Source organism: Hippopotamus amphibius, chromosome 5, assembly GCF_030028045.1.
Source record: "Hippopotamus amphibius kiboko isolate mHipAmp2 chromosome 5, mHipAmp2.hap2, whole genome shotgun sequence".
Taxonomy (NCBI): Eukaryota; Metazoa; Chordata; class Mammalia; order Artiodactyla; family Hippopotamidae; genus Hippopotamus; species Hippopotamus amphibius.
The window spans coordinates 142,600,259-142,625,995 of NC_080190.1; the positions used below are offsets into that span (position 1 = coordinate 142,600,259).

Consider the following 25,737-nt stretch of genomic DNA (forward strand, 5'->3'; position numbering starts at 1 on the left):
TTATTAATAGTCTGCATTTGGTCATTAAGTATTTCAAAGTTTTTTCTTACAAAATTTTTAATTCATTCAGATAAAATGTGTGCATATACACATGTGACATTGCATATAATTTTAAGATGCTCACGGGCCTGTTGAAGTTTGTCTGTGGTCTTCTTCACCACTTTCGTTTAGAACCTCAGACTTGATAGACAGGTGATTTGCATGCATGACCATGTGGAGCATAAATCTGAGAAGATTCCCTATCAAATTTTATCTTTATATTTCATGAAGAGATGATGTGACTTCCATACAACTATTTTTTTTTTTTTTGGTTGTCAAATAATCCCTTCCCAAAATATTTTCCTCTGTAGTTCTTAATTATCTGGGTGTTCTACTGTCCCACAGCCAACGTCCTCGATGATGTCATATAGGTGGCAGCCATCAGCATTGTAGCCACAAGCAAGGCATCCTCCAGGATCTCTTTAATGATTCCAGAGAGTTCTCTGGCCAAAGGTTGGTGCTGCATCTGTCAGGCAATATTGGCAATCTCATCAAAAGTGCTATTTCCATTGTACTTATAGTTTCTCTGCTTCTTTCCATTTCTGAGTGGTTCTTGAGGGTTCTTATGTTCAGAGAGAGGCTAAAAGTACTACCTCAACCTGGGCCTGCCTGTTCTGAATGGTCAGTTTCACTGTAAAGCTGACTTTTTGAGTCATTAGTTGTCTTGGCCATGTCATCACCAATCTCTTCTGGAGACGGATCCAGGGGAATGAGTGTGGGGGCCAGGGTACATGTGACACTGTTCCCCAGCTGAAACACCTCAGGTATATGACTTCGATCTTGTTAGGGTCAAACTTGGATGGCCTGGCAGAGGCAGCTGATGTAGGATAAACCAGATGGGGACCACAGAAGAAGCCTGAACCTTGGCCTCCTCTGATCAAAAAACTCCCCCCACATAATTTTTAAATGTTAACCTTTTGTTGTAGAGGGTGCTGTCTTGTGAGCAAATATTATAGTAATATTTAATATAGACATATATCTCCTGTATATTTTTGCTATGTTCCAGAATATAGCCAACAACCTAGAAGGATGAGAAAACAAATAAAATCACCTAAATTTAAATGTAGGTATACATTTCAATAGATGCAAATATAGATTTTACTTTAAACAAAACTTTAATTAGATACCACAAATGTATTATATTTTAGTCTAACGCTTTATCGTTATAAGAGTCTGTCAGATCTCCACTGAGCTCCATTTAGATATAACCAATACAGACTGGTTAGTTGGTTTCCCAGCTTACATTGAATTAGAAAATGAAGTGTTTGTTGGCAGCAGGAACACTGACAAAATTAAGAAATAAACAGCAAAAACAAAATCCCACTAAAGAAATAAAATATTTAAGTGTCAGGCCCTTAAGGAGTAGAGTGACTGCCTCAATAAATAACCTCTGAGAATACTTCTCTAAAACAATGCATGCTTCAAATGATTCTCTGTTCTGTGACCTCAGTTTAAGGGGAAATACTCTAGATTTTAGCAAGAGTAGCATTAAAGAATGGTCAAGTAACAATTTTTGACCTTTAACGTGGTAACCAATACAGATCAAACAACTCAATCACAGATTATGACAAGTGCAGACAATGTGGTTGTAATCCTTTTGCCCAATTATTTGGTGCAAACCGTCCAAGTCTGTGTGAGTACTTGAATTGCCTTAAAGGTTTTTCTGCTATTCCTAATGTTCAGTAATTTACTTAGGTGGTTCCCATCTACTGGGATTATGTTTATGAATATTCATGTTTATAGGGAGGAATATACAAGCGTGTGGGGCATGCATATTGGCTGCTGAATTCCCTGTAACCTGTTTCATAGGAATACTCAGTCTGGGTAAATTTTGCTTTCTTTTCCTGAGAGAACAGTTTCAGCTGCCTTGCTTGTTGATACCTTTGATTGCTCTTATATAAACACTTTGCAGCTGTAGTTTTTCCAGGGCTTCTGTGCAGATATGCTTTTAACATCTTCTTTCAAGTCTTCTTAGGAATGTTTCAGAAATGGTAGGTTAGAGGTTGGTGCAAAAAAAATCAACAGTTGTAAGGAAAGCACAGCCAATACAAATAATAGATGTCATGCTTTCAGGTCTGTTTCGGAAAGGGTTGAATTTTGTGTTTCTTTCTACAAATTTGCTTCCTTATAACCCCCTTTTCTTTTCCCCGTAGCCTCACCTAACCCCAGAAATTATTGTATTTGGCTTAAAATTAGCAACACTGGGAGAGTCTGGCTAATGGACTTAGGTCGAAATAATTGATCCTGAAGACAAGGAAATCCACCCAAATCCTATCTTTATGCTCGTCTTAATGTCATTACATGCTTCACAGACAGTCAAAGCTGGGTTCAGAAATGGCAACTATTACACAGCATTTAAATCCATTTGCCTCACATAAGTCTGTTCTATCAGAAATAGAATATCTCACAAACACACTTTTATCATCCTCTCCCATCTCCTGTGAAGATTAAAATATAGAGGAAAGGAGAAGAGGGGTACCAAAAGAATTGGTCAATATAAATACAAGAGCTATTAGTTGATGCCAACATAGTAGTGTTTATTCTAATGCAATGTGAAGAATAAAGCAATAAAAAGATAATGGTAAATAACTTTCATAACATAGAAATATACCCTGAAGCCAAATAACATTGTAAAAATAATAAAATTAGCCTTAATTATGGGTGTGCAATTCTATATTATTAAAATACCAGAGAAGTCCAGCATACTAATGTATAAATATAATTAGTTCAGAGTCATGGAAAATAGACAGAAAACAATTTTCTTACAGGACATAAAAATATAGTAAAAAGTTAAAATAGTGGTCTATTTTCTTTACTCAATAAATAGCTACCGCATGCCTCTTGTGTGTGTGACGCGTATAGTCCTAGGCACCAAATTCAGCAGTGAACTTCTTCCCTTAGGATCTTATATTCCCATAAAGGAAGAAGATGATAAATAAATGCACGAAATGTGAACTTTGTTAAATGGTTAAGAGCGTTATGGAGAAAAATAAGTCAGAGAGAAAAATAAAACACAGAGGGAGGTTTGAAATTTAAAATAAGATAGTGAGGGAAGACCTTACTGAGAAGGGGGCATTTGAGAAAGTCTAAAAGGGATGAAGGGGCTAACCATGAAGCTGTCTTAGGCAGGAATATCCAGGGGAGGGGCAGGACAACGTTGGCATGTTTCATGAATAGCAGGGCAGCCCAGAGTGCCTGGACAAGATGAAGGAAGGGGAGAATGTAGCAAAGGAAACTGAGAAGGAGCAGCCAGCGAGATAGGAGGAGTACCAGGAGAATGTGCTGAGTGGAAGCCAAGGGAAGAAAAGGTTTCAGGGAGAAACTGATTTCCGTTTTTCTGATATTCAAGTAAGACAAGATCCAAGAAATGGGATTTAGCAGTGTCTTTGATGATACTGACAAGCTCAGTCTCCTTATAGACGTGGAAGTGAGCACCTATTGGAAAGTCCGATTGAGAGATAGCAAGAGGAGGTAACTATTTCAGGGAGCTTTGCTTTAAATGGGAACAGATAAATAAGACCTGAAGGGTTTTTATTTTGTTATTGTTATTGTTTACAGGAAATTGTGGTATGCCCATTCTGATGGGAATGATCTAGTTGAGACTGAAAATTGATGCTTGCAGGAAAAAGGGGGGCACTTAATACTGAAGTGCAGGGTGGCCTTAAGTAAGGACATGGTCAGCACATCCATAATAGTTGTCATGAGAGCAGAGTATGTGGACACTGGTGCGTATAGTTGAGTGTATATGGAGGTGGAAGCAACGTTCTCTTCTGATGACTACAACTTTCTTAATAAGGAAGCACAGTTGAGAGAGAATGGATGGGGAATGGAAGTTGGAGAATGAATGGACTAGGGAAATGTATTGATAGTATGATTGCTGGGAAACACTACCAACCCATGTAATGTTATTGATCGTGAATTTAAAATGAGACCATTAGGATTGTTGTGTGTATTTCTTCAGCTAGTCTATTGCTAGGTATAAAGGCAGAGTAGATGGAAAGTTGGGTTGAACAAGGTTGGGATTTTGCCAGACTAAGTTAATGAAGCAAGAGGGAGTATGGGAGCAGAGGATATTTGCAAGGAAGGGCTTATGATGAAGGACACAGTGTCTGTAATCTGAGTAAGCAGAGGAGTAAGGACATGAGGAGATGAAGGACTGTGAGAAAGAGGTGAGTGTTGGATTTTAGGTTCTAGTGAAGTTAATGTTGGGATGAAAGTTATAGAAAGAGTAAATTAGAAAGATGGAAGCCATGGTTTGAGAATGGGACCTCCGATGTGAAATTATGTGGGGTGGGAGCAGGGAGGGTAGTCTGACCTGAAGCACTCAGATCTCTAGGGCCCTCTTGCTCCCTTTGCCGAGACAGTGAACTTCTTAATGAAACAGACCCTGTGTGCTTATAAGTCTTCAGTTTTGGTGCTTTACATAGTAACTCATGTACTGGAGCAGAGGCTCACAACAAATGCTCCTCCTTTAAGCTACTTTTGCATCCACCATAAAATGAGAATGAACATATTATACTGCCTTCTTTCAAGCATGCATGTTTAATGCACACAGTCCACAAGATCGCATTTTCTTCCATCAGCCCAAGCTTCATATGGTCATAGCTTTTTAAAAAATCATTCGCTATTTAGTTCAAAGTATGTTTTTTTCCTCAAGGGCAGCTATGAGAAATAACAATAAGAAATATCTGAATTATTACTGGAAGGGTAGATGGACTTTTTTTTATCCTTCAACATAGAAGATCATTTTTAAGTCAAATTAAGTGAACCCCAAACCTTAAAAGCATCATAAATTTTGTGGTAGCAATGCTAATAGACCAACTGTGAAAATGATGTCCTGATACCTACCTCACTTTCCTTTCTGTCTTGCCTACAGAGCTGGGATGGGGGCACATGGAGGAACACTGACTTCTTCCCTCTCCCAGCTTCATTACCAAGTTGAGCATCACATCTTCTCCATCTCAGCTCCCTTAGTTTTTAATGTGTCCTTATATAACCCTTAACAAATTGTATTATGGTATTGGCCTACAACATTATACTGCTATACAGAGACTGTGTTATCTACCTAGTACCTCATGGAGTGGCTTCTGGGTAGACAACTGTAAATTAGGTCAATGTACTATTGCTCAATAAATATTTATTGAATTAAATTATCTTAAACATTTCAGATTCTTCAGATAAAGGCATCACAGAGAATATCTTGTTAGTATGTGTGCCTGGACAGACACCATCTCACACAGGTTTTTACTGAAATAAAAAACAACAAAAACAGATATTGTAACTGAACTTAAAGAATACACGTAAAGGTATTTTGGGGAAAAAAATATGTAATTAACATAAGCAAAACAAGTAACCAATGTTTTAACTTACATGTATTATATTTTCTAGTAAAACATGGTTATCAAGCTACGACTTCAGAGAGCTGTACTTTCAGTGGAGGATATGTTTTATGACCCAGGATTTCTCATTTGTTAGAAATATTTTAGCTTGCTTAGCTTCTGAGCATTAAGAATAACTTTTGACAATAGGCTTAACTTTGTATAATTATCAGTTTTTTAATTCATCCCACTTGTGATTATAATGTTCACTTATGTACAAGAGAATGACATTTCCATCTGCTGAATTGTATAAATGCCCAACCAAATAAAAATGCTTATTTTAGAGAGAAACCTTTGAAGTGTGAGGGATGTATACTGAAAATATCTTTCCTCCCCTTTGGAGTCTCTGGGTAAATGACTGGTCAAAGCCTTAATAGAAGGTCTCTTCATCCCATTACACATCAAAATTATGGAGTCTCCAGTGTGTCAGACAAAACCTTTTTGGCCCAATTGTCAGGACATTTACAGCTCCTATCAAAACAAAGCAGTCATTCCCAATGTATTTATGCTAGGGATAGGTGGGGAAAATATGTCATTGGTAACCACCATTATTTAATTATAACTGTTTAAATTTGAGCATTCAGTTGGAATGTTAGACCTTTCCTGGTTAGCATTCCCTATTGCATAAAATAACAAAGTATTGAATAATAACAAATGTGCTTCTTTTACTGGTATACAGGTACTAGTTATAAATTATTGCTTTTAAGAAAGGCCATAAAAATATGTGACCATACTCTGTAATCTCTCAGCACATATATACGTGTGTGTGTGTGTGTGTGTGCACGCATGCATGCACGTAGGATATACAGTAACTATGGAGAGTTTCTTGTTCTTGTTTTTGGTGAATTTTGATCAGTAGGGATAGCAAATCTCATCTCAAACCTCACTTCTTCAGCAATAAACATTGAAACCTAAATCAGGAACAGTTGCCTCCGTTTCCCTGTATTCAGGTTGACCCAGTCTTTGAGTGACCCAGAAAATCATGCTTCCTATTGCAGATACCAAATATTGCCTTAAGGATGTTCTCAATTTGCCCTGACATTCCTGGAATAGAACTAAAAATGTTAGGAAACTAGTAGGTCTGTAAACAAATGCTATGTTCAAAGCATTTTGTTATTTTTCTCTGAACTATACGGATGCTTGAATGAACTCAAAGGGTCTGTGACACAGGGAAAAAAAAACTTAAAATAGCAATTAAGGCATTTTTTTCTTATTTCAGCATATAAAGACAAGGAAATGTAATGGTTTTAATAATTAAGGATGCAGACTAATGCACACATTTTGCAGCACTAATAAAAACTTCCTGTTATCATCTCTGTTTTTAAGAATGAAGAAGGCATTTCCTTAATGCACTTCACTGCTTCCCTTGCCAGCTCTGCTCAGGCTCAGAATTTGATAACATTTCCAAATTGTAAAAATAAAAAATAGCATTAAATATTGATTTAAGTCCAGCTTTCCAAATCAGTTAACCTAAAGGTTAAGTGCTACTGCACTTGACCTAAGAGAGAGTTTGGTCCCTTTTTATAAGACCTGAGTGTAAAGAATAAAGACAGCGTTTTTCTTCTTCTCTTTTTTAAAGAAGCCACATGTAATGTTCTCTGAGTTAAGTTTTACCATTCATAATGAATGCAGTCTCGCCATTCAAATGCGACCATAAGTACACAGAAGATAAGAATTTAATTAAATGTAGATTAAAACCAAACAGGAAAACACACTAGCTGATAATTTTATCCCATCCTCTGGCCATATTTTTTATACTTCCTTCTTGTTCTTCTTTGGGCTATAGCTTATCAACATGCCGATAGTACCATAACTCATTACATCTGATGGTGCAGCGGAAATGTGCAGGCTCTATGCTTGGATTTCCGAGACACTTAAAATGCAAAGCATGTAAATGTCTCTGTTAAATATACTAGTGTGCTAACAGTGGTGAAAAGGAGGTGAGTCTGAAAAAAAAATCCTTAAACCTCTCACAAGAAGCATTAGTACTGCATAGCAGCAAATGGAATTTTCAAAGTGGAACCAATTCGTGTTTTCACACATATATGATAGGCTTAATATTTTGAAGTTGAGCTCCTTTAGCAGTTGGCAAGTTTGAGTGCCAATCAACTTGCTTAGTTTACTTCAATGCATGTAGAGTTTGGTACGTACACATTTATGTTTTTGCAGGAGAATGGCGTTTTATCCATTGGTGGCCTTAATGCTGTAACCCACTATGTTTGTGTGTGAACGTTGCTCTCGTTACTATTATATAAAACCTCCCTAAGTTATCTCCTGTTATTTAATCAGAATCTATTGAATGGTTAAGGTAGAGGCCACAAAATCTCAGAAGGGATAGAAGGCACTAGTTATTAAGACAATTCATATATATTATTCATGCTTAATCAGTTTATCAGATTTTTTCTAACAGTTATTTCTAATCATTCTAGAAAAAGGCAGTGAGCAGTTTTTAAGAATCTAGGTCATTTTAGAGGAAGTCTATAGACCAAATACAATATTTTTTAAATCCGAAAGAGAGTACATATTGGATCTGTTCATTAAATATTAGGCTAAGGTTTAGAATGTCAGTGCATTCTTCATTGTGCAATCTTGATTTATTAAGCACTAGCAAAGCATAACTGAATCATTTCTGTATTTGCATTTTGTGTATCTAAAACTAAGAGCCCTAAGAAGTGTAACATACTTTTTTTTTTAAGCAGACATAAGATGCTTTGGGTCATCTGTCTTTTGAAAGGTAAATAATTGGTTACTTTTTTTGTTTGGCTATGGGTTCTTTGGCTCACACGAATGAATAGGGTTTTTCAATTAAAGCCTCTCTGAAAAAATGATTTAGGTTTTTGAGAGTTCCCTGGCAGTCCAGTGGTTCGGACTCCACGCTTTCACTGCCAGGGCCCAGGTTCAATCCCTGGTCAGGGAACTAAGATCCCGCAAGCCATGCAGCGCAGCCAAAAAGAAAAAAGAAAAAAAAAAGAATTTAGTTTTTTGCTTCTTTAATGTAATCTTGAAGTTCTTGATGGTTTGAAGTACTAAACTGATAGCACCACTTTCTCTGCATTAATTGTCACATGGTCACTGTGCACTTAAATTGATATAATACAATGCATTGACACAGCTGCCAATTTTACCTTTAGGAATAAATCAAAAGCATTAACTCAATTTTCAAAGATATCAAAAACTTCACCATCTAGCGAAACAATGTTTAATGGAGTGAACGTATATTTTCTTGCCATTAAATCACTTGGGAAAAAGAGAGTCACCGTATGGACGTGAACTGTACCATGTGGAGACTAGCTGGACAGAGTGGCTTTATCCAGACTACCAGAGATGTTGCTGAGGCATCAGTAGTATTCTCTATCAAAGCATTTTCCTTTGGTCCCCTTTTCATAAGTTAGTTTCGCGGGTGATATTAAGAAGGAACAAAATAAAACTATGGAAAGTAAAACTGAAATGTGAAATGGAGGAATGTATTTGGGGATTTTGAAAGAATACATTAAAAATGCTTTTGTCTGCTAAAAAAAATTTAAGTATGAAAATATAAAAAGAAAACTGGTCAAGTAGTCTGAATATATCTGTGTAATGTGCAGGAATTAAAATTACTAGTCTCTAAGGCACTCCAAAAAATGATGGGAGATAAACAAACAAACAAACAACGCATCTCCCTGGCATGCCATGAAAGCAGAGAAAATGTTTTTAAACATTAAGTCTAATAAATTCTCCCCTTTTATCAAACAGATATTTAAAGGCAAAAGAAGTAAAACATTTCTATGAAACTTGCATTACTTCCCCTGCAAGCTCCAGTGTATCTTAGATTCTTTTATTTGAGAAACTCTAAACCCCACCTGCCTTGCAGATCCCTCTTATGTTATATCCTGGCTGTGGATGCTGTTTTCTCCTCTCTAGGACTGCTACCTCTTCCAGGACAGTCCTGTACACTGAGCCAAATGACTGTTAAGTCATCACAAGGAAATATTATCTTTTAAGATGAAAAAGAATGAGAAGGAAGGAGGGAGAGAGGGGGACATGGGAGAACGGGAGAGAGGGGAGAGAAAGGATGGTAAAGGGGAAGAAGGGCTAGGGGAAGGAAAAAGGAAGGAAAGACAGAGGGAGGGAGGGAGAATTTACCTAACCAGGAAGATGCTATTCTATTATGTCTAGTACTTTGTCCGTCTGGAAATGATGCCCGTTTCAAAAGAAATGAGAGTTTGAACTTAATGAAAAGTTTAGAGAGAAAAATATGGAGAGAAGGGTCTGTAAGATCTCTCCTGGGCCACATTAATGAGTGTCAGTGGCCAAAAACGAGAACGAGAAGTGTACTTGTTAATGCTTTGTCAAGGGCAAAACAGAGAAAAGAATGGAAATAATATTTATTGAATACCTACTATGTGATGAGACTTTGTTATTTTATTTATATCTTTTAAAAAAAAAAATCACTGTAGACTGAATTATCCGCATCTTACAGATGTAGATACTGAGTCTCAAGGAATGTGAGTAACTTACCTCCCATCAAAGAATGAATAGATTCCAGAGGCGTTTGCAAGCAGAGATCTGTCCCCACAGCAATCTGTACTTGTCTCTGCAACCAACCCTGCTGCCTCCAGGGCTGTGGTTTTAGTTCACTGTGTGTGTATTTCATCGGAAATGAAATTCCCTTATTAACTTATTTGGAAAAAAGAACAGTTTTATAAATAGTATGTTAAATTGTGGTTTTTAAATCAATCTTATTCGAGGAAAATGAAATTAGGTGAGTACAATAAAATCAGAGAATTATAGAAACTGCATACTTCTACATTTTGTAGGTTATGTGTTAGGAGGTTATTTCTGTCATGATTTTATTTGGGTGCTTGAGAGATTAGGGATTTTACTCCATATACCAGGTGTGTCTATTTTGACAATGTATCTTTGGTCACTGTACATTGAGCTGTCCTCTTAAGGCTGAAATGAGCAAGAGTAATGTTCATAGTTTGCTTGATTCAGAAGAGCAACATTGGCAGACCACAACCAATTTTGCATCGAAGGAAATTGGTGAAAAGCATTTTAAAAACAACTCTGACATTTTACGTGTAAATGTAAGAAATCCATTTTGGGGGGAGATATACAAAAAGGATTGTCATAAAAACGGGCTTACCCTGGAACAAAGCTACTAAAGAGAGCTTCAACTACCCAGGGTATTTTAACTCCACCCTTTGTCTGAGGGAGACTGTGTTCTCATCAAGCCCTGTAAAAACTGAAGTCAGCATGCAGGCTTTTAAGTGAATACAAGGTAGATTTTTCCAAACAGATATGGTAATTTCTTCAAAGTATTCTCTATGTTAATCAGGCGTAAATAGTAGGGAAAAGTGAAAAGGAAAAATGTTTCCCTACCAATAATCATATCATACAGAATTATACATTTTATTAATGCTCCAAAGTAAAACCTCATTTATTTTCACTTTTTCAAACTATGGTATGGTTTCCTGGGAAAACCAAAATAGATTTCAGGAGGCTGCATGGGTAGGAAAAATTGTGTCTCAAATAATTAAAGAAAAGTAATTATAACAGAGACCAGAAGTCAAAATACTATTGAAATATTTCTGTTAATGGGTAGTAAGAGTCACCTCCGTGGCAGTGGCGAAATTGGAAGTCGGATTGGAACGAATGCATATTACAGCATTAAACAATAACACATTCTTCCTGGGAAAACTAAAATGACAGGTGTAGCCATTGATGCTTCAAGCATATACTCTGACCTCAAGACTCACAATCTGCTACAGTCTATAGAGCACATACTGTGGAGTCAGAATTATGCTGAGGGAAAGGAGGACTAGAAAATGTCGTATAGGAACTTCATCTTCTTTACTGCAAAATATGTATTTCAGAATCTTATGGAGATAACATTTTAAAAATAAAATGGAAATGAACATCTCCCTGACTGCTTACTTCTCTTCATTTTCTTAAGCACAAAAGGAGGTTTATGAGCGATGGAAGCTATATTTATATAGCTTTTTAAATGGATGATGCTGTGCTATTTGACCTTAGGTAGATTGTTTAAAAAAAAAAAAGGGCTTCAGCCGAGTGTCTCTTAGTTATATTTGAAACTGAATTCTTGCTGCATTTTTTAGTCAAATGATTTGCCTTAATGATCAGTGCTCATAGATTTCAGAATTATGCAAAAGATGAAAATAAAACTAGCATTAGTCGAATTCATATTTCTGCAATTCATTCGTTATTACATTTTGTAGTTCTCTGCAGATCATTACTTTGTGCTTGGTTTTTCTCCTATTTCCAATTTTGTCTAATTCTCAGTCACAATTTCTACATTACAACCCACTGAAGATTTTTTTTTTCATTTCAGTAACCATTATTTGAATCATAAAAAAATGCATTACTATATTCATAATGTACTGCTCATGTGACAGTTTTTGAACTTTAATATTCTTTTCTGTAACGTGCCGGCTTAGCAGCCTATAAAAGAGACATATTGTTTGTAATGTTTCTTACCCACAACAAATGGTGTGATTCTGGGGTTTATGAAATGGCAGTAGTTTTCTAAATTTGTGATTCTTCTGTGTTCCGTCGTCAAGAACAGTTGTACATCTGCTCAGCACAGACTTTCCGAGACTATGAACTTTAATTGAGGAAAAATAATGAGGGTTCAGGGACTACTGATATGGAGCTGGTTGCAAAGCAGGTGCCCTGCTGCCAGATCAATGGATTATTTACTCCTTTGTCATAAACAGGAAACAGTTGTTTGTGGTGACTACACGCATATTTTAAAGCCTGTGTACATATTTTCTCCTTCCTTGTCAACGTAGAACATTTTACATAGTGCTCAGTTTATGATTTAACATAACTGTATAGAATAAGCAAACAACACTTGCTGTTTTAATAATTAACCACCTTGTTTGTAAAAGAACTTAAGGAGTGATTTCAAGAACACGCAACATCATATGTGCTTCCAGCCCTTACCTCTTAACTCAGATGGTTGCAGTCATAAACTCTCTATATAATTGTCCAAATATTTTTCTGCCTCTCTTTATAGACATTTGAAAGTAGAAAATCTTTTTTTTCCGCTAAATACATTGGGACATCTAAAACACAAATTGTATTTCTAGAATTTCATTAGGACACCTAACATTTCGTACAGGTTTTTCAAGCCACTGGAGTCGAATTCTCTCATGATGTAATTGGAAGATTGAGGCAGGGCGGGGAGCAGAGCTCAGAATCCTTCTCTGAGCGCATAAAACAAGACATCGGGCTCTCTGTAGGCATCTGGTTTCAGAGTATGTTGGAACTATCTCCGACACACCTGAGCAGGACCAACCTAAGAGGCGAGGGTCACCCAAAGGGGGCGTGCTCTTCTCTCGGCTCTCCTCATTAGCAAACCAAACGAAGGGCTGTAGGATGCCTGGAATTAGCTGCAATTTCCACCATGACAAGTGACTTTTTGTGTTACATAATGATATGCTGGGAATTTAAATCCTAGGTTCTAGAGATCAGTGGTTTAAATTCTAATGATGGGTTTTGTGGCACTGACGTCTGACTTTTAACACTCGGAGGTTGGGGAACCATAGAAACCACACCGGAAGCTTTATACGCAGAGCCCACCCATGGACAGCTCCTCTGAACCTTCAGACAGTTCACACAAGCCTCATCTCTCAACCAGAAATGTTATAATAGAAACTGTTCTTGGAAATAGTCTTCATTTTTACTATAACTCTCTCTTAATTCCTTTTGGAATTGGGATTACTACTGGAAGTCTGAATTCTGTTTGCAAGAACTGCCACCGGAGAAAATCAAATTTATGTGAAAGAAAAAGACACTTGAATTTCTAAATTGCCAATGATTGGAGCTAAATCCATTAAATAATCAGTAACTTTAAAGCACATTTAACCAAAGTATGCTGTTAGACAATCTGATTAATCTGCCTTAAAGTTTGAAAACACTTTGGTAAAAACAAATCGGTATTTTTGTTTGTTAACCATATGTTCATTGCTACATGATATAACAAGGTAACAATCCATCTTTTCTACCACAGAGTGGAGACAAAAATATCATTAAATGTGGAAATAAAAATAATACTTTAATTCCTATTTATATCAAATAATTGCTAATAGTTAAATGTGCCATTCTTTAAGTGCATATTGGATTTTGTACTGGTTTCAGCAAATGTTTATACTCAGAGTGGGTCTTGTAACAGTATTAGCATTTCTAGTATACTATCACATATATTAACAATATTTATGTTTAGATTTTCAATTCATGCTTGCTAAATATTACAGGCAAATATTCACTGTCTGGTATTTTTCTCTGTTACTAATTACAATAATTAATATAGTCATGATCAAGTTGAGTTTCCCATCGGTACTGCAGGAATAAAGTACAAATGAAATTCACTTTTTTCCCCCACTGGGGTGGACGGGGGGGGGGGGGGGGGGGCGCGGGGGGGGGGCGGATTGTTAGTTTCGAGCAACAAAATTTCCTTTGAATCCAAAAACTAGAATGAGAATCAGGGCCAAGTACAGCTATGAACAGTGAGAGAAGTGGTTGCTTCATTTCTATTGATGAGAGTGCTTACATTAAAAGACAAGTTGAATTATTTCATTTAAAAGCAAATATTCCACTATAAATCTATGTTCAACTGGCTTAATAAAGAATTTCTTAGGTCCACTCTCTTGAAAATATGTAGCATCAGAAGCAGAATTATTCCTTCATAAATGTATGCTTTATTCTAGACAGCAGGAAGTAGTACGTTCAGGCTTGGAAGCTCTCTCATATCATGCAGGGATGAAAAGTTTGAGATGAAGTGACATCAGTGAAAATTCTATGAATAAAAGACATCAGGAGCAAAGTCTTTGTCTAGGACCCCTGATCTCTAGAGATGAATATTATACCTGAAATTCTTGTTCTATGACCTGCTGTTCTCAGTTGAATCTAATGTTTCAAAAAGAATGTAAGAAATCTGAATTGTAAGAGAAAAGAGGTAGTGACTAATTTTTTTCTATCGATGGAGGTAAAGCATGTGATTTTTTTTTCCTTTTTAACACAGATGTGTCTGAGAGATAACAGAAAACAAAACCAGGACATGATTTGTAAGCCCAAACATGACTGTTGCAAAATTGGCCTGGCTGTGGAAGATTTAAGTAGCTATTGTTAGAGGGATTTTTGTAGTGAGCGAACAAGTCTGCCATAGATACAAACCTTCAGTGTCTCTGCTTTCCTGCATTTTGTGATGGTCAGGGGGAATTTTGTGTGTGTGTGTGTGTGTGTGTGTGTGTGTGTGTGTGTTTGTGTGTGGTGTAGAAACTGTAACAGCAGTCTCAGCAGAGACAAGGAAGGCTAACTTTGTTTTCAGGAAGATATTTAGTTAAATGAAAATGTAGCAAAATACTGAAACCATTATTGTCTTGAAAATGAAACGATATTTTTTAGGAAATAAAAATCATATAAGAAAAGCATTTGAGAGACTTCATAATGACTTTATTGACATAGTAAAAAATTATTTTCCAACTGAAGTTTTGAGCCTACAGTAAAACTTTTATGTCAAAAATTACCCTTATGCAAGGAGATTAAAGCATGCTGCAAGCCTTTTAGAAATACCATTTTCAGAATACCTTCTGATGATTATTGGTCTCTTTTTTCTGTAAAGTTCTATAGAGAATATAGTTTAATTAGCTTCCACTTGATACTACTTCATACACACTGCCCAACTCTGACCCAATATCTGATCATATAGAATACATTACAAAAGAACTGGTCATTTGAGTGCTTTAATATAGCTTTGCATTAATGTCAGACATCATTTAGACAAGGCATTAAAAGTGTTATTTTAATGACTGAAGTGTGTTGGGTAGAAGAGGCTTAATCTTTATAGGAAGAACAATTTCAATTAGCTCTAAAATATTAATTTGTTGGTATAACTATATACTCTAATGTTACTTGGCTACAAAACATCTTATGAATAATACATTGCTAGAATCCACTTGTATTGTGATGTAACTAATACTGCTAATTTTATAACTGCCATGAATCAGTTAAAATAAAAAATAATTGTTTAAAACTTGATCATTTTTAATATTGAAGGCTTTTTCTACACCCCCTCCCCCAAAGTAATTTGTAAGGCTACAAATAAAATATGCAATCTCTGGCTAGTAAGATATTGAATAGGTTTTAAGCATGATATGGCTATCTGTCTTAAAATTTTAAGGGCATTTTTATTTGTTTACATGATGCATATAAGATATTCTCCCTGGAAACAGTTTGTCTCACTGTGGAAAGTGTGAAAATATGAGAACAAAAATAACTACATACCTTAATCCTAGTATTGTGTTTCTGGGAACTAAAAATGCTGCTGTTCTGGCTTTTACTTCTCCTTGAATATCTCGCTGTAGCCTTATCTTCCCATTGTGCTGGCTGTTTATTGCAACATCTTGGCATTGGTTTCCATGGTTGTGCATGTGTCCCTACCTTAAGGTGAGTGAGAGTCACATTTTGGAAAATATGCTGCTTTTGCCTGTAGCTAACCAAAAATCTGCAATTGCTTCATAGACTTCACAGGGGCTGCCTACACTAGGTGAAACGTAGGGGGCTCAGAAACACTTGAATGCTATATGCCAATGTGAAACACTTGTTTCCTGGCTTAGATGGCTTGAAAGGTCCTGTTACACACCACCAAAGCAGCTGGATAAAAAGTGAAAAAGCCTGTTGACCAGTCTAAGATTTCATGCATCCTGACAAATGCCCCCACACAGACTAATAGAGTAAGAACCATGATTTTCATGTAGGTAGGCCTAAAAAAGCATACATCATCTTCCGTAACTCTCCATTGTCATCATCAGCACTGGCCACATTTAACCTGATTAATTCTCAAATATATGAAAACTAGATTTATTTTCATAGAACTCTTGCTTCACGTAAGAGGGGCGAAAATGCTGAGGTTTATAGCAAAGAAGGGCCACACAAATGCAGTTTTTCAGCTAGGTAAAGGAGGCTTTTGTAGTAGATTTCATGCAGCAGTTGGCATTGGCAGTATTGCAAAAAGAGATGTATTCTGTTGTGCTCTGTTTGATCAAGTGCTAAACCCGTGTGATCAATAGAGAGACAGATGTCGGGTGCAGATGGCGATGCCGTGATACCTGGGGCAGCGCGGGCCTGCCAGAATGACAGAATGGGAACAAGGAAGAGCAGCAATGCAACAGAATGTGACAAATGAAATTAGGGTTTATACTAGTCGATAATTTACAGCTAATACAAAGTGACAGAATTTTTCAGTACCCAGTATATTTTACTTCCAGTAATGCTATAGCCAATAAAGGCATATTTCATGCAACATAATAAAATGAAAGCTGTGGAGAAATATAGTCCAACCATTTTTTATTGTGTTACAACTTTTAAAATTGATCCCTGAGAGAATACTAATAGCACGCAAGTCTTGTTAGAGTGACGTCTAAAGGCGTTTTATCTCCAAATTTATAGCGGCCCGTCACTTACTCTCGTTGCATATTAGACCCATAAGTTGAAGACAGGTAACTGTGTAGTGACCAAAATGTATATGTTTTGCTTTAAAAGATATATTCTGAAAGACTCTTTCAGTTTGTTTATAAAATTATAAAAACAATTATCAGTTTCAACGTATTAAATAAACATTTTAATTTTCTGTATTAATGGGAATGTTTAAGCAGTCACCTGTGTAATTAAAAATCAGAATCTAGGCACACATTAAAAATTTTCCTCCACATCCAGGCCAAAAGCCATAGTTAATATATTAGGAATATATTTTATGACTATAATTCAAAATACATTGATAAATACCCTGAAATGACTTTTACCATGATGGTTAGTGAATCTATTGATGTCCTATTGTGACTTTGCCAAATACCCCGTATTCTTGAACACACACATGCACTACTCTGTAGTGACCTGCTACCAGCATGGGAATGGTATATAGTGGATGAGCAGAGCTATTCCTAAGCAAAGCTACGTGGTGGGCTCTTTTCTTTTCATTCTACTCTTACCTCCTTTGTTTCTCCTCCTCCTGGGCTTCTGGGGTTCCGAAGCAATGCCATGTCTGCAAAAGATAACTTGAAAGAACTGCTTATCAGCCTGGAACCTCTCTCCCCACCCACTTCCCCCATTATTCAAGCATTCACTGAGCAAACAGAATCTTAATACCCTTTCCCAGGGCTTTTGAAACCATATCCAAATGAAACTCTAAAGTTGGAATGCCCACAGTCAGGGACTGTCTGATGGAAGACATATTGGAGAGTATAGGAATTTCCTAACACCTACACAGGTACAATAACAGACAGCAAAGCCCATGACCGCCTGTGACACTTACAAAGGCATATTAATAATATTAATAAGAGGTAATACATATTTTTAACAGACTTTCCTAAGTGCCTGCTTTGTGAATACTGAAGAAGACCCAAGACATATCCTCCAGTAGCAATAAGCACCAGTGTCTTTCACTGGCTCAGGTGGGAACATTTACAAACCATGGCATCAGTGAAGGGAACAAAATCATGACACCCACTGCGTTTCTGAAAATTTGCAGAGTCTTGCCCATCCAAGATAATGTTTGGCAGCTGAAAAATCACATACACACACGCTCACACACACACACACTCTCTCTATATATATATATTTATTTACTCCACATACAGTGGTGGTTATTTTTATATAACAGCAAGGCTAAATTATACTTGTTATCCATAGTTGTATCATAATTCAAGCTAATTTTAACTTAAATATAGATGAACCCGTGGCTCTAAAATAAACATTTATAATTACTAAAATTAATACAGCAGTAATGTTCTAGATATTTCAACAGACATGTTTTTGGGTTTGATATTTCAGTTGTTCATTCAATTTTAACAAAAACAAATTACTGTTTTATTTTTTAGGAACCTCATTGTGAAATTTCCATAACATTGATCAAAAACCTTAACTAAATCTTTAGCAAAAGAGACTAGTTTCAGTGGGCATTCCTTAGTTATTCTAATCTACCGATTATGAGAGCTGTTATAGAAAGCACTTACTGAAGGCTCATACAGAAATTATGCCTCAGGTAGTTGTTCTATTACCATATGAATGGATCATTCATCTCAAAAAACATCCACACCTGGGCCCAGAGTCATCATGGAAAACTCGTGGTTGACAGTGAAGATGTTCCTGGTCCGTATTAACAGGCATCTCTTTACTTGGACCATGACATTCCCTTCCAAAGATATTTTTAATATGCCATTTGATAGGGGCTAGTAGGAGGTTAGCAAGGTTATAAGGTGTTTAACTGGATTCTTACCTTTTTGTAGCTCCATTTCACACATAACAATGAATAAGCTTAGGCTCCCGGAAAACCATTTTATTAGTTTTCAAACTTTCCAAACTCACCTTAGTTGTCTCATGCTGTCAGTTTTCATCGGCATGGCATCATCATGTTACTCCACTTGTCAGTTTTGGTCTTTGAGTTAGTAGAAGGGAACCAAAGTACTAGTCTTTTAATTTTAAAGATGAAGAAAGTGAGACTCAGAACAAGTGGGTCGATTTCCCACATTCACATTAGCTGTATTAGAATCCAATTCTCTTGACTTTGCTATCACGGCCAAAGGTAAACAGACCACTTGCCAACCTAGGTTCCTTTGCTAGGGCACGACTTCTCTCCACAATATCGGTCTCATACATTCTTCATGAGAACTCAAATCCCACCTCTTTTCCTAAGGCTTCCCCAACTATTGTAGGCATAATGATTTGCTACTCCCCCAAACTCCTGTAACAAGTGATGTTTGTATGATTCAACTTATATGAATTCTCTTAATGATTGCCTCTCTCTTTCTCTCTCTCTCTCTTTCTGTGTGTGTGTGTGTGTGTACAGTAGTCCCCCCTTATTTGAGAGGGATGCTTTCTAAGATCCACAGTGGATGCCTGAAACCATGGGTAGGACTGAACCCTATTTATACTATGTTTTTTCCTATACATACATATCTATGATAAAGTTTAATTTATAAATTAGGCACAGTAAGAGAATATCCGAATTGCCAGCATCACTACTTTTGCACTTTAGGCCATTATTAAGTAAAATAAGGATTACTTGAACACAAGTACTGTGATACCACGACAGTCAATCTGATAACCAAGACAGCTGCTAAGTGACTAACAGGCTGGTACTGTATACAGCAGGGATACACTGGACAAAGGGATGATTCACATCCAGGGCAGGAGGGAGCACGATGGCATGAGATTTCATCACACTACTCAGAAAGGTGCACAATTTAAACCTATGAATTGTTTATTTCTGGAATTTTCCATTTAGTATTTTTGGACCACGGTTGACCACAGGTAACTGAAACCGTGGAAGCGAAACCATGGATAAGGAGGGACTGCTGTATTCACTACTCAACTAAATAATAAGTTCTTAGAGTCAAGGCACACAACCTTATTTATTAATATCTTGAACTATAATCAACGTACGCATGGTAAAATGATGGATGCATTTGTGCATGAATGAAATCAACCATGAATTCTTTTCATTCATCATGACCCTCTCTGCTTTCTTACCTTGCTTGTTTGGGGGAAGCAAGGAGGATGCCTCCTTAGTATTCATGACCAATGGCAGGGATAATGACATCCCTTCATTTCACACGTATGTATTGTTTGCCTACATGTGCTGGACATTCTGATAGGCTTTAAGAATATGATAGTGAACGAAACAGGGCTTATTTTCTGCAGCTCTGAAGCCTGAGACACTGATTGAGTGAGGAAAAGGACAGTATATATATCAAGGCAAGGATATATGTTTTTTATTTCATGGTGCATAGTTTGACATTTATTTTTCTTAAAGCAACCAACTGGGACTTCTTTAGCGGTGAAGGTTGTAAGAAGATGTATTTGAAAAAGCAACAAATCCACTTTTGAAAGGTCTTAGCACATTTCAGATTAAATTTCCAAAATATGCAAGAGACTCCAAACAAAAACAAAAGAAGGAATGGGACATATTCTTGCCTAAATCACACAAGCTTGAGCCTCTTCTCTGGGTTAGGCACTTTACGTGTGAATACTACTCTCAGAACAACTCTATGAAGTAGGAGCTATGACCCCATTTTACAGAAATATGAACTGAGGCTCAGGGAGAAAAAACAATTGCCCAAACATAGTTTAAAAATGACCAAATTATAACAGAACACACAACGTGTTTGTCATCTTGACAGCCTTTTAAATCGTCCTAAACTGTTTCATATTATCTCTATTTCACCTGCCTCTGTGTCAGAAGTCTTTGAAAGATGATGTGTCTTTGAGGGTGTCATGAATATTTCTTACATAAGTATTCACTGGCATCTCAGTATATAGATCTAGTGAGAGCTGGGGCCTAAGGGTCCCTCGTAATGGGACAGGAGAGGAGAAAGCTGCCGCCTCGCTTTTATGAAGACAGGCGGAGCACTTTGAGGGAACAGCCCATGTAATCTTTTACACTCTGGGCTCCACATTGCCTTGACCATAATGTGTGTTCCACTTATGGAGGTTCTGTAAGTGGCTGAATAAATTAATGGCAAAAATTATCTCTTCCTTGCCAGCTTATGTTTTGTACTACCAAATGTGACCAGGTAATGCTGGCCTATGAATTACAAATTCAAGGATAGAGGAAACCAGTTAGGCTGTGCTCTGAAAGGTTTTTGTTCATATTTCTAAATTACTGCTCTTTTTATAAACTATAGAGAAGGTAAGGAAAATTCCATGATGCTTCAAGAACACAGGGTGGGCATTTTCACTCCTGCACTGCTGATGCCTATTTGGACTCAAGATGGCTTGACCCGTTGGTTGTATAAAAATATCTATTTCTCTGAATTCCCTCACAAGCCTTGGAGTGTGACTTCCTCTCTAAATAACATATTTAACTCAGAAAGGTGCAAGGCAGTAGAAGACAGGAAACTGCAAATTTTAACAGTATGAACATTTTGTAAAAAGTTACAGGGAGTTTGATAGAATAACAGTAATATCAAAAATATGAATTTTTTATATGTTCTCCAGCAATAGAGTGGAAATTCAATACGTTAGTATAAGGACTGAAGAAAATAAATGCAGTGAAATTGACAGAGTATAGGAAAAGCATTTAAGAAACCCTTTGAACAAAAATGTAAGTAGTGGATTCTTTTAGTGTTACTTCCTTCCATAAAACAAATGTATTATATATGTTAATACATAGCCCTTTGAAAGTTCCTTTGAAAATCAATTATACTGCCATGCATGTTCTTGACCTACTAAGAAAATGTGTTCTGATAATATTAAGTCCAAGATGGTGCAAGGTCTCAGACTGCAATATTTAACTTTCCACACTTTGGTAAAATTTTTAATACCCTGATGAGTGAGAGCACACTGAATTTTTTTTTTTTTTTATAACGGAGATTTTGGTAACACAAAGATTTGGGTCCACAGAGTTAACATAAATCCTCCTCTTCAATAAAGACAGCCACCAAGGGTCCTGATTATAGGAGGGGTTATAGCTCACTCCACTATCTATCCTCTCAAACCTTCATTTTGGTGTCACCTATATCATGTTAAACTGGCATAACTCCTTGTGAGTGGGCACAGTGCCAACATAACAGATGGCTCTGAGCTGGGCATGCCAAGGGACCAGGATGTGCATCAAGTTTGGCTATTAGAAATGGAGTTTCTATCCAGGAGTGTTGTTCATATAAATATTTTTGCCCATTTATGGTTTTTATTTTTAAAATTAATGCCCCAAACTGTGTTACACACACATATACACTATACAACCTCTCACAATTGCTTTAGAATTTTAAAAATTAAATGCTTAACCAGATTTTGAATATAAACAAATGCAGACTCAATAGTATAGTGCTGATTACACATGATAGAATATTTAACCTGAGGTCAGTGTTTCCAATCTAGCTACACTGATAAAATTTAGAAAATATTTATGAATAGTATGTCATGTTCATTTATTTATTGAACCGAATTTTTTTAAAATTTGTATTCAAATTTCTCTAAGTAAATGTATATGAAATATACATATGTAAAGAAAAATATACTAGAGCAAAAAGTTAAAATATCACAGTAGTCACAATGACTTTATTTCTCCTTTTTCATAGCTTCACTTGCTCTATCCAGCTTAAAAAACTCAATCTGTGATCTAAAAAGCAAAGCAAAACAAAAACAAAATCCCAACAATTTAGGATTCTGTGGAATTACAAATATATGTAAATCCCAAGAGTTTTGGTGTTTGCAGCCAATACCTATTTTCTGGATTCCTAGCATACAGAATATTAGCAAGTGCAAATTTATTCAAAAAATGCAGCAGACAATAGAGGTCTGAAAGCTAAACAGGGCTAATCTTCTTTGGGAATAACAGTCTGAAATCAATGATATAAATCACTCTCCAAAAGGCAACCAGGGCCAACAACAGAGTAGCAAACAAAATGTGCTTTCTAGGGCCAGTGCCTTCTAGGACAATACCTCAAGCAGGTGATCATTTACAATCTGCCCTAGTTGAAGCTTCCAGGGAATAGTCTTTACCATTGCAGGTAAAATAATTATGAGAAGAGAGCAAACATTTTTGAAGCACCTATTCCTTGCTCATCCCTGTGCTGTGTCTTTCATATAAAGTGATCTTATATAACAATTATCTGAGAGTAGGCAGGATAATCCCCATTTTCCAGATGGGAAAATTGTGTGTTAGAGGATTAAGTTAATTGTCCAAGGCCACATAGATGCTAAATATTAAGAACTGACTTCCTCACCCAGATTTTTCTGATTTTAAAAGTGTCGATTCTTTGCACTAATATCATGATGATGACCTTTGATGACCTAACATATGGAGCCAAACCAATATGCAAACTTGAATTATTATGAGTTTGGGGTTGTTCTTATCTAAAAGAAGAAGGTCACAAACATCATGGTCCTAAGAGCAAGTGCAGCCAGCCTGCCCAACAGCTGGTTAGCATTGAAGAGAAGCTTCTATTTAATGCAGAAATCGTACTAAACAGGAACTGAATAGAGTAGGATATTTTATTGGCCAAATTTTCATCCTATTGTCTTCTTTTCCGTCCTTTTAAGATTAATTGGTGAGTATCCAGGATTCCCTCTGATCTAGAACTGTAAGTATGAGTTGCAGGAATAGGAGTACAATTCATTGTTTTCTGCTGCAGGAGCCAAACTTTAAAATTGAAGGGTTTTGGTGATAAAGCTAGACCACATTTAAAATTATTTTCTTGAGGAAAGTATGGATTTTGTGAAAATATCTGAAGACTTAAGAAATACTATATATATTTTTTCACTAGAAATATAAATATAGCTAGAATATATATATATTCACTAGAAAATAATCAAAATTAAATTATAAGAAGAATAAATTTTCAAAAGCAATGTTTTGCTAAATCTAAGTTTCTAATTTCACAATTTTCTAATATTATAATTAGGAAGTTAATAGATATTCCTTTTCTATTATCCTTAATTATTACTTTTTCAATAATTCACTAAACCAATTTTTTTTTAAACTCAATGTTTTCTTTTCGAAAAAAAAAAATCTCATAGTCTTCCACAGATTCAAAGAATGTTGTCATAAGTCAGATTGTGCTCAAGAACATGAAAGGGGGTAGCTGTTTCATTCTTACACCCTTGACTCTATTTTATTTCCCTTGCAAAATGAAAGGTGTTTTTTTATGATTTTTTTTCTTTTAGTTTGATGGTACATTGCTATACTTGATGCAATTTCAGGGTAATTTTATACAATTTTGTAAATGACTTAAGTGATGTAATGCACTGAAATAAACTGTAAGGTGTTTTAGAATCTGTCATTTCCATATAGAAGAAAACACACCAAATATTCAATAAGCATTTGAAAAGAAGTCAACTTCAGAACCCCTAGTGTGCAGAGAAGTTTGATTTACCTGTCTCCATCTCTCTCCCTTTCCTTCAGGCAAACATGGACTCTGGCTTTCAGAATTCATAAAGACCTTTGACTCTGAACAGTTGGTACAAAGTTCTGTGTTTCATTTAAGAGCAACATTTTTACCGATTTCAGGTGGTCAGTATACAACGTGTCACTTATGTCCCTTCTGAACACAGCTGACGTGATGGTTACAGGCTTTGCTTTGTTTTATTTTAACATAAACCATCCTTTCTAGGTCCCTGATTCACTGAATATGGACTTTGCTATAAAAATCACAATACCTGTTATTTTGGGGTCTGTATTTCTTAGTACCTTTCTAGTTAATCAGCAGTGCTTTCAAATTTACTAAAATAGCACCAATACTCTTTACTCTAATACATAAAATAAGTTGTTTAGAATTCGCATATTTTTTCATATTTTTTTCAGCTCATTCAAGCCACTGTCAGTTTTCCCTTAATAAAGCTAATCTTCAGTCCTGCATTTAGCCACAGTATGCCAATACGATGCATATTTTGATTCACTGTAAAATTCTAACTTTTCATATTATTTCATTCTAGAGTTCCAGTTGCTTTACTTAATAGATTGTCCTTCGATCTCATGGAGACAATTGCATTTTATTTCTCTAATGATGCTTGTGTTATTATAACCAAGTGAATGTTGCACCAAATGGCAGAAGCAATCCCGAAGGGGAGCATACTTTTCTCCACGGAGGATGGAAAAAGCAGCATAGTTCATTTTTGAGAGTTTGCAGGCGGTTTGTCCCCAGATCCCTACTTCATGCCATTATTTTATTTTGCATTTTGAGATATTTTGTAACGGTAAATGTATTTTCAAGGTTCTTTGAGTTATTTCTAACAACTAACCAGTTAAATAAGTTCATGTGGCCTTTATTCAGCAGGCAGAATTTACAATAGGAGCAAAAAGCATGCAGAGTGGCCTCTTGCTTCTGATGTTTTTGGCACACATTTTGGTCCTCGTATTTACACTTTAAAAATTTGTCACTGGCATTTCTGGAAATTAATTTTCAAGGAGCCTCATGCAACTTATTTAACAATGAGTTAAAACTTTGCCAAAAGCTCAGTAGTTGAACTGAATGTGAAAGAAGTCAGTGGTTTAAAATTATACTCTACTCTGTGTGTTGTATTTATCTTTAAGGCATTTATTGGCACAGTTTTATCTAATTTGAGTAAAAGAAGGGATTAAAGATGAAGTGCAGAGGAAGTCTCATCCATAGGTAGAAACTAGGAAGATTTGATCTGTAGTCAAAACCGGCATTGAGTTATGAACAGTCCTGTTTTTTGTTAACCATTAATGTCAGAACTCAAAGCTTTATAACGTCTCACTCATCTGTGTCCCCCCCCCCAAATTTTACTTGTACGTACAATTAAATGTTATCTGTTGAGATCAGCTTGATTCCTCACAATCAAAAGTGATAGCTAGGAT

At 36.2% G+C, this 25,737-nt stretch overlaps 1 pseudogene; it reads right to left on the reverse strand.

Annotated features, from left to right (window-relative positions):
* Window positions 1–353: 353 nt before the first annotated feature.
* LOC130854302 (60S ribosomal protein L12-like) overlaps window positions 354–25,737 on the reverse strand; it is a 45,501-nt pseudogene continuing 20,117 nt past the window's right edge.